Genomic DNA, 9,801 nt, shown 5'->3' with positions numbered 1-9,801 from the left:
GGGGCGGGAGCGAGGAGGGAGGAACGCGGCCCAAGCCACAGCCAGCTTAGGGGCCGGGAATGGACGGACAGGGGGTGTGGCTTGCGCCTGACGGACAGCCTCACGGGCCATCCCCTTATGGGATTCCTGAAGGAAGGCAGACTCAGCCAATAGACGCGCCCAAGGCGCCCCGGCCGGCCCTCGCCAGCCAATGGGGGTGCGGAGGGCGGGGCGCACTCCGGCTCAGCCCGCCGCCTCCTCCGCCTTCGCCTGCTCTCAGCGCTAAACCCGGGACTGGACCGAGCGGAGTTGTGCGCGTCGCCGAAGGGGGTGGGTCGGGGGAGGGGAGGTTCGTTCCGCGAAGCCGCAGCCAGAACCGGGTGAGGCTCGTCCCCGCGGTGTTAGTAGTCCTGGCCCGTGGACGGTGGGGGTGGCTGGGTGCAGCGCAGCCTTGGGAGACGGAGGCGGAGATGGGCGAGGGCGGCCTCTGGAGCCTCCCACCGGCCTGGGGCTAACCCCCGCGGCGCGGCCGCCGTCGTCGGTGCGCGTCCTGCCCGGGCGGCTGGTCCGGCCTCGCTCATGTCACGGCGCGGTCTCGTGCGGCCCGTGGGCTGGGGGCTCGCGTGCGAGGCCGGGAGGGCCGGGTGAGGACGCCGGGCTGGGGGCGCTCGGCGGGGGCGCCAGGGTGGGGGCGCGGGCATTTTCCTTTCTCTCCGGGGGCGGGAGGGGGGGGTAGTGTGGCGGAGAAGGGGCGTTCGGTCTTCCCGCTCCCGGTACGGCGCCGGAGCTCGGGGTCTCCAAGTTTGGGGTGAGGGTCCGGGTCCGCGCCGGGCCCTGCTCCCGCTCCCCTCCCGGCTCTGCGCGGCCCTGCCCCGCACGTATTGTTTGGCTGGGTCTCTAATGGCGGACGGGGAGACAGCGCAGCCGGTCGCCGACTGCGGGGGTAGAGGGGGGGACAAGTGTCGGGCCCAGGACTAAAGCTCGGGGCAAATGCTGGAGATTTGAGCCCAGCGGCGATGCGAGCCGCCCCTAAATTGGAGTTGGTGCCCGGAGTGACGGGAGAGACTCCGGGTGGGCCCCTTTGGGAGAAAATGCTGGCGTCGAGGCACCGTTTGCCCTTCCCCCGCTCTCTTCACTGGGGCAGGTTGGATGCCCTCCACCTTCTCCCTCCAGATTTTGCATTTCACTTGGGTTTTGGGACCAAATTCATGTTTTACGCCATTTTGCTCCGCTTTACGTACGAGGGATTGTTGGTCTCGTGTTGGGCAGTGATAACAGAAGGACCGAACCTCCTTGACCTCATATTCCCTTTTCGTTTTCTCGTGGGAAAGGCTGGTTGTCCTACCTGGATAGCTTGTTCTTGATGCATTTTTCGTTTTTCCTCTTACCCTAGGAGCAGGAATCGCTTTGAACGCCGTGTGGTGAATTTTTGACAGAAAGTGAGAAGGAAAACACCCTCATTGTGAGTCCTTTGCTCCTGATTTGTCGCTCTTAGAGAAAGTTGTCAGGTTGTAGACGTTCAGACCTGGGTCTTGTCTGTCCAGGTGTTTTGAGGGGGAGGAGCTTTCCCTTGGTGGCAGCCGCCTGGGTAGTAATTGGGAGTGGGCGCTGCAGATACTGCTTCTGCTGCTGCAACACAAACCTCAGGTCCTGCAGCTAGCTGCTCACATTACCCAGAGGTGGGTTGGTGGGAAGGAGGGCATATTTCTTGCGCCCTCTAGAGTTCCACAGTGGGAACTGAAGTTATTTCATTTTGGTATGCAAAAAACCATCCTTTACATTTTTTCTACCTTTATAATGGTAATTTATCGAAGGATAGGAAAAATAGGAACCATTTAACTTTTTGTTTGTGTCTGATTTAAAACTCATAGTCTTTTTAGGGTTTATGAGTTGGTAGGTCTCTTTCATGTCTTTGCTTAGGCTTAAATCCACTCCTAGTTCAGCAGCCAGTATGCTGATCACACCAGCCCATTGCTCTCTGAGTTCCTCATCTTCTGTGGTCAGTAGTCTTCACTTGAGTCATTCTTTTATTTATTTTTATTTAAAAAATATGTATTTTATTGATTTTTTACAGACAGGAAGGGAGAGGGATAGAGAGTTAAAAACATTGATCAGATAGATGAGAAGGAAACATCGATCAGCTGCCTCCTGTACTCCCCCTTCTGGGGATGTGCCTGCAACCAAGGTACGTGCCCTTGACTGGAATAGAACCTGGGACCTTTCAGTCCCAAGGCCAATACTCTATCCATTGAGCCAAACCGGTTAGGGCCTTTTTTTTTTTTTTTTTTTTTTTAATAAACAATTTTTTTTTAAATAGATGAGAGAGAGAGAGAAACATCAATTTGGTGTTCCACTTATTTATGCATTCATTGGTTGATTCTTGTATACTACCGTGTTTCCCTGAAAATAAGACATCCTCTGAAAATAAAACATCCTCCGAAAATAAGACCTAGCGCATGGAAAGATAAGACATCCCCTGAAAATAAGACCTAGCGCAACTTTGGGAGAAAAAATTAATATAAGACACTGTCTTATTTTCGGGGAAACAGGGTATGACTGGGGGTTTAACCAACAGCTACCTGGCCAGGGCTTCACTTGAGTGATTCTTAAATATGTTAACAGAGTTATTGTTTAGTGCTTGTAATTTGCTGATTTTAAGTCAGTCTGGGAATGTTCTAGAATCTAGATAATAAGATAAACATAACCAGTCAAAAACCTCCCTCATTTGAAATAAGTTATGAAATATCAGTGAAGTTAGCACTCTGGACACATTGTATCTTTTGAGTCCATTGACAGTTGATACTGTAACTTGAAGATCTCTGTCAGAGGTGAATCATTAGTAGCTTATACTTAATTATTAAGTGGAAAATCGGTCAAAAGACAGTTAATTGATGATGAATATTTGCTGAATATTGATAAAGATGATGTGAGGATGATAGCTTATGTTAAATAGATATCATCTAGGCACAGTGCAGGACACTTTCATGTATTATTTCACTTAATCTTAGCAGGTAGACTGTGGTTAATTAAAATATTATATATTGCCCTAGTCAGTTTGGTTCACTGGATAGAGTGTTGGCCTGTGGACTGAAGGGTCCTGGGTTCGATTCCTATCAAGGGCACATACCTGGGTTGTGGGCTCAATCCCCAGTAGGGGGCCTGCAGGAGGCAGCTGATCAATGATTCTCATCGATGTTACTGTCTCTCTTCCTCTTCCTCTCAGAAATCAATAAAAATACATTAAAAACAACCAAAGAAACTTCTCTTTCAAAAACATAGTATGTATTAAGTCCCTATTGTGCACCAGCACAATTATAAGCTAAATTTAAAAAAAAGTTTACTTAGAAACTTTCAAATTTACTATTATGAGTAGTATATTGAATTTCTGTGTACCTATTATTTACATTTTTTAATTTCCACACATGTCCAAGCTAATTTTTAACCTGTATTAAGTAATTTAGTCTTCATGAAAACCCATTGATATAGGTACTGTTTGTATTCCTAATTTGTAGAGGAAGAAAAATAATGCCAAGATGTCATTCTTGTTTTGCTTAATGATTTAACTCGGAATTAAAAGTATTTTAAAATACCAGTTAATGGAGTTTTAATATGTAAGATACAGAGAACCCGGCAATTTTTAATTGACTTTGCTTAATTAAGTAAGTTCTTTATTATACTTAACATTTGTTGGGCAGTTACTGTTAGGTGCTATTAGATGTACTTACAAAGTATCTTTTTTTTTTTTAGATATATTTTATTGATTTTGTACAGAGAGAAAGGGAGAGAGAGAGATAGAAACATCGATGAGAGAGAGTCATCGATCAGCTGCCTCTTGCACACCCCCTACTGGGGATATGCCCGCAACCAAGGTACATGCCCTTGACCGGAATCGAACCCGGGACCTTTCAGTCCCCAAGCCAAACCATTGAGCCAAACTGGTTTCGGCTACTTACAAAGTATTTTGATAGTTAAAAATACTTTGCATAATTATGGCATCTTAGAGCATTCTTCTTCTTCTTATTTTTTAAATTCAGTTGTTGCTCTTGAAATTCTTTTTTTTTTTAAATAAGTTATCTTTTTTTAAAAAATATATTTTATTGATTTTTTTTACAGAGAGGAAGGGAGAGATATAGAGAGCTAGAAACGTCCATGAGAGAGAAACATCGACCAGCTGCCTCCTACACACCCCCTACTGGGGATGTGCCCGCAACTCAGGTACATGCCCTTGACCGGAATCGAACCTGGGACCTTTCAGTCTGCAGACCAATGCTCTACCACTGAGCCAAACCGGTTTTGGCTAAATAAGTTATCTTTTTATTTTTTTTATTATTTTTTATTGATTTTTCACAGAGATGAGAGAGGGATAGAGAGTTAGAAACATCGATCAGCTGCCTCTTGCACCCCCCTCCCCCCCACTGGGGATATGCCTGCAACCAAGGTACATGCCCTTGCCCGGAATCAAACCCAGGACCTTTCAGTCCGCAGGCCGATGCTCTATCCACTGAGCCAAACCGGTCCTGGCGAGCATTCTTGTTTTTAAAAATATCTTAAAAATGGATTTTTAGCCGAAACCGGTTTGGCTCAGCGGTAGAGCGTTGGTCTGCGGACTGAGGGGTCCCGGGTTCAATTCAAGGGCATGTACATTGGTTGCGGGCACATCCCCGGTGGGGGGTGTGCAGGGGTTGGCTGGTCGATGTTTCTCTCTCATTGATGTTTCTGGCTCTCTATCTCTCTCCTTTCCTCTCTGTAAAAAGTCAATAAAATATATTTTTAAAAAATGGGTTTTTATAGAGATAGGAAGGGGAAAAAAATCACACATTCATGTGAGAGTAACATTGATTGGTTTCCTCCTGTATACCCCCTGACCGAGTATTAGACCCACAATCTTTGTATGTACCCTGACTGGGAATCAAACCTGTGAATGAATTTCAACCAACTGGGATACTCTGACCAGCGCTAGTGCATTCTTAATAGTAGTATGAATCACCCTCCCCTCCCACCTGTCCTTTTAAACAGTTGGAGGAAATGTACAGCATGGTCCCTACTTTTCCATGTTCTAATATTTAATTTCATGGAGTAGACTTTATACCTCATTTGATGAGATAGTCCTGTATCACTTAGATGTCCCATAGGTGTTGACATATTGATGTTTCAGATTTTTCATGGATATGGAGCTTGATATAACATCTGTGTAATTTTTATAGTCTTTTTTTTTTTTTTTAAATCCTCACCTGAGGATATGCTTTTATTGATTTTTTTTTCTTTTTCTTTTTTTTTCTTTTTAAAAAATATATATATTTTATTAATTTTTTACAGAGAGGAAAGGAGAGGGATAAAGAGCTAGAAACATCGATGAGAGAGAGTCATCAATCAGCTGCCTCTTGCACCCCCCCCACTGGGGATGTGCCCACAACCAAGGTACATGCCCTTGACTGGAATCGAACCTGGGAGTCTTTAGTTCGCAGGCCGACGCTCTATCCACTGAGCCAAACCAGTTTCGGCATACAGGGTAAAGTTCTAACTGCCCTCTAGAAGAATCAAACATTCAACAGAAGAGAGACTGACTTTGAAGACATAAGCTATACAACACAATAATATCATATAGCAATTTAACTTATTTATTCTACAATAAATTTCCTTAGACATGTTTATGTCTAGGACATATGCCAAGGAGTAGAATTCATTGTTCAACTTTGCTAAACACATATTGTTTTCCAATGCCCCAGTGGTAAAGAGAGTCTCTATTTTGCCACACCCTAACTTGGAAATCTCAGACTAAAATTTTTGCCAATCTGATGGCTATAAAGCATGTAGTATATTGTTGTTGTTATGTGCATTTTCATGCTTACTAGTGAAGTTGAGCATCTTTCCATGTATTTATTTGCTTCAGGTTTTCTTTTTTTTTCTTTTTTTTTTTTAATAAGTTTTTATTGTTCATATTATTACAAATGTTCCTTTCCCCCCCCGCCCCCCACCATTGCTCTCCTCCACCAGGTTCCCACCCCACCCTCTGCCCTTTCCCCTCTCCCCATTGTCCTCATTCATAGGTGCACAGTTTATGTTCAGTCTCTTCCCACGCCCCCCTCTAACCTTTTCCCCAAGAATCGTCAGTTCACTCCCCTTCCATACCTCTGATTCTATTATATTCAATAGTTAACATTGTTCATCAGATTTTTTTAATTTCCTTGGTTTTTAGATTCACTTGTTGATAGTTACGTATTTGTTGTTCATAATTTTTATCTTTGTTTACTTTCTCTTCTAAAAGAACCCCCTTCAGCAATTCATATAATTCTGGTTTGGTGGTGATGAACTCCTTTAGCTTTTTTTTATTAGTGAAGCTCTTTATCTGGCCTTCGATTCTGAGTGATAGCTTTGCTGGGTAGATTATTTTTGGCTGTAGGTTCTTGCTATTCATCACCTTGAATATTTCTTGCCATTCCCTTCTGGCCTGCATGGTTTCTGTTGAGAAATCAGCTGACAATCGTATAGGTGCTCCTTTATAGATTACTACCTTCTTTGCTCTTGCTTCTTTTAATATTCTCTCTTTGTCTTTTGCTCTTGGAATTTTAATAATGATGTGTCTCGGTGTGGTCCTCTTTGGATTCCTTTTGTTTGGAGTTCTATGCGCTTCCTGGACTTGTAAGTCTAATTCATTCACCAGGTGGGGGAAGTTTTCTGTCACTATTTCTTTCAGTATGTTTTCGATATCTTGCTCTCTCTCATCTTCTGGGACCCCAATAATTCTGATGTTGGTTCGCTTGAAGTTGTCCCAGAGGTTTCTTACATTATCTTCAATTTTCTGGATTCTCTTGCCTTCTAGCTTCTGTGGAGGAGTGTCTTCTGGCTCTTTATGTTCCAAATCTTTGACTTGATTCTTGTGATCTTCCCTTCTGTTTTTAGGACTCTGTATAATATTTTTTATTTCAGACAATGTATTCTTTATTTCTTGTTGATCCCTTATCATTTCTCGATGACTCCTTATTTATTCTAGTTGATCTCTTTTCATATCCTCATAGGCCTTATCCATCTTTTCTAGGAAATTCTTGAAAAACCTTATAAGCGTAGATTTGAACTCTATATCCAGACGCTTTTTGTCCTCCATTTCTTTCGTTTGTGCTCTATTTTGTTGTCGCATTTCGCAGTTAAAGATGGGATGGGGTTTCAGGGTGGAGCCTGCAGCTTTGGCTTCCGTCAGCCCCGCCCTATTCGGGTCCGTCAGTGCTCACTGCAGGCGCCTCTGAGAGAAAGGTGCCCTCGATTTTCGCCTGCTGCCAAACAGTCTATGCTCTCCCACAATGAGCCCGGTATTGGGGTTCAGTTCAGTTGGAAGTGGAGTTCGAGGTGGCGTTCAGAGCAGTCTGGAGCCCCAGTCTCCTTCCCGTCAGGGCAATCCCGCGGCACAGCCTACCATCCCTTCTCTGTGCGCAGTGTGCGCGCCGCCAGGACCTCCTTTCGCCTCTCCCCTGGCTTCCGCCTTACAGCCCGGCTCCCTGTGGCTGAGCCTGAGTCCCCGGGGTCTGGCCTAGAACTGGGGATCAGAGCAGTCGGGGGCCCAGCACAGTCAGAGTTTTATCTCCTTTCCGCTAGGGAACGCCCGCCAGGCACTCGGCCTCCCTCCTCTCCGGCTCCGTCCTCTCCGCGCGCCGCGTCTCTGTACCTTGGCTTTTCCAGCTCCTCCGCGCCTCCTTCTTGTTTTCTCCTTGCTTCTCGCTGTAGAATTTCCAGTCAGGCAACCTTCCTGTAGTTCTGGGCAATGTCCATTTTATATTTTAGTTGTATTTTATTGAAATTGTTGTGTGTGGCTGCGGCTAGATGTTCACCTGGGCGCAGCCATCTTGGATCTCTGCTTCAGGTTTTCTTGTGCTTGCTTATAACCTCCCCCTTTTTTTCCTATTGTGTGATAAGTTTTTTTTTTAAATATATTTTATTGATTTTGTACAGAGAGGAAGGGAGAGAGATAGTTAGAAACATCGATGAGAGAGAGTCATCCATCAGCTGCCTCTTGCACACTCCTTACTGGGGATGTCATGCTTTTATTGATTTTAAAGAGAGAGGGAGGGAGGAAGAGAAAGAGAGGATACTGTTGGGGATTTTATTTTTACTGATTTGAACAGTGTCTTATAAGTATTAATATTCACTATTTTAAGAAATGATTTAAGAATAAACTTTGGAGCCAAAGCTAGTTTGGCTCAGTGGTAGATCGTCAGTCTGCGGACTGAAAGGTCCCAGGTTTGATTCCGTTCAAGGGCATGTACATTGGTTGCGGGCATATCCCCGGTGGGGGGTGTGCAGGAGGCAGCTGGTTGATGTTTGTCTCTCATCGACGTTTATAGCTCTCTTATCCCTCTCTCCTCCTCTCTGTAAAAAATCAATAAAATATATTTAAAAAGAAAAAAAGAATAAACTTTGGATATTAGAATAAATAGATATTGAATATGTAATAGATCTGGTTTTAACAAAATTGGTATATTTCATTGTTATATGTTATCTTATTTTTGTTAAGAGAATTTCAGCTTCTTTTTAAAATATCAATAGGCTGCCAAGGACCAGTTTCTCTTTGCTAGAGGTTCTAGATTTTTCCCCCTCAGTAGAGTTTCTAGTGAATTTGAAGTTATTTTTGTGAATTGAAAGTTTAAAAATATATACCTAAAATATATATTATTTTATGTCAATTATATCTTTAATAAGCAATGTTTAAAATATTTTATCGTTAAATTATTAAATATTTTAGTATGATTCTGATATTAAAAGTTAATGTTAAATTGCAATTTTAAGATACTTTTACTTGGAAAAGAATTGTTGCAGGATCAAATTAAAAAAATTGTGAGGGCCGAGATCGGTTTGGCTCAGTGGATAGAGCGTCAGCTTGGGGACTGAAAGGTCCCGGGTTCGATTCTGGTCAAGGGCATGTACCTTGGTTGCGGGCACATCCCCAGTGGGGGGTATGCAAGAGGCAGCTGATCGATGACTCTCATCTATGTTTCTAACTCTCTATCTCTCTCCCTTCCTCTCTGTACAAAATCAATAAAATATATATATTAAAAAAAAAAAAAAGTTGTGAGGTCTGCCGAAACCGGTTTGGCTCAGTGGTAGAGCGTCGGTCTGCGGACTGAAGGGTCCCAGGTTCGATTCCTGTCAGGGGCATGTACGCTGGTTGCGGGCACATCCCCAGTAGGGGGTGTGCAGGAGGCAGCTGGTCGATGTTTCTCTCTCATCGACGTTTTAGCTCTCTCTCTCCCTTACTCTCTGTAAAAAAATCAATAAAATATATTAAAAAAAAAAAAGAAATTATGAGGTCTATCATAATTCTTGCCATGAACTTATTTCTAACCATTTAGATTGAATGGGAAAAATACTTAAATGTCTATTTTAAGTAAAATGGTTATCATAGTTAGAGGTTATAGACAAAAGAGAGTTTATAAAATGTGACTAGCCTGGCTGGTGTTGCTCAGTGGTTGAGGGTTGACGTATGAACCAGGAGGTCACAGTTCGATTTCTGGTTAAGGCATATGCCTGGGTTGCGGGCTTGGTCCCCATTGTGTGCAGGAGGCAGCTGATTAATGATTCTCTCTCATCGTTGATGTTTCTAGCTCTCTCTCCTCTCTTCCTCTCTGAAATAAAGGAAAATATCTTAAAAAAATTAAATGTGACTAATTCAGGTTTTTGCTTTACTTTGTTTTTATGTTATAGTAATGACATGTATATATTACTTTAGTTTTAGTTACCTACATACCTTGTATGGATTTATTTTTGTACGAATTTGGAACTGAAATTATGGTTGTCTAACTCAAAATATTAAAAAAATTTGTAATGCTGGAACAG

General features: G+C 43.4%; 1 protein-coding gene across 12 annotated transcripts in view; it reads left to right on the top strand.

Moving 5' to 3' along the window:
* Positions 1-203: 203 nt before the first annotated feature.
* Positions 204-9,801, top strand: part of ZMYM2 (zinc finger MYM-type containing 2) — a 146,822-nt gene continuing 137,224 nt past the window's right edge. For 6 of the 12 annotated variants that reach the window (XM_036455404.2, XM_036455400.2, XM_036455407.2 and 3 more), the window contains exons 1-2: positions 375-623; positions 1,373-1,441. The gene's annotated coding sequence lies outside the window, so the exon portion shown is untranslated. The other 6 variants (XR_004990967.2, XM_036455401.2, XM_036455406.2 and 3 more) reach the window with 3 other exon arrangements.

The sequence above is a fragment of the Pipistrellus kuhlii genome, unplaced genomic scaffold (assembly GCF_014108245.1).
Source record: "Pipistrellus kuhlii isolate mPipKuh1 unplaced genomic scaffold, mPipKuh1.p scaffold_m20_p_3, whole genome shotgun sequence".
Taxonomy (NCBI): Eukaryota; Metazoa; Chordata; class Mammalia; order Chiroptera; family Vespertilionidae; genus Pipistrellus; species Pipistrellus kuhlii.
This window is presented reverse-complemented; position numbering and strand designations above follow the sequence as displayed.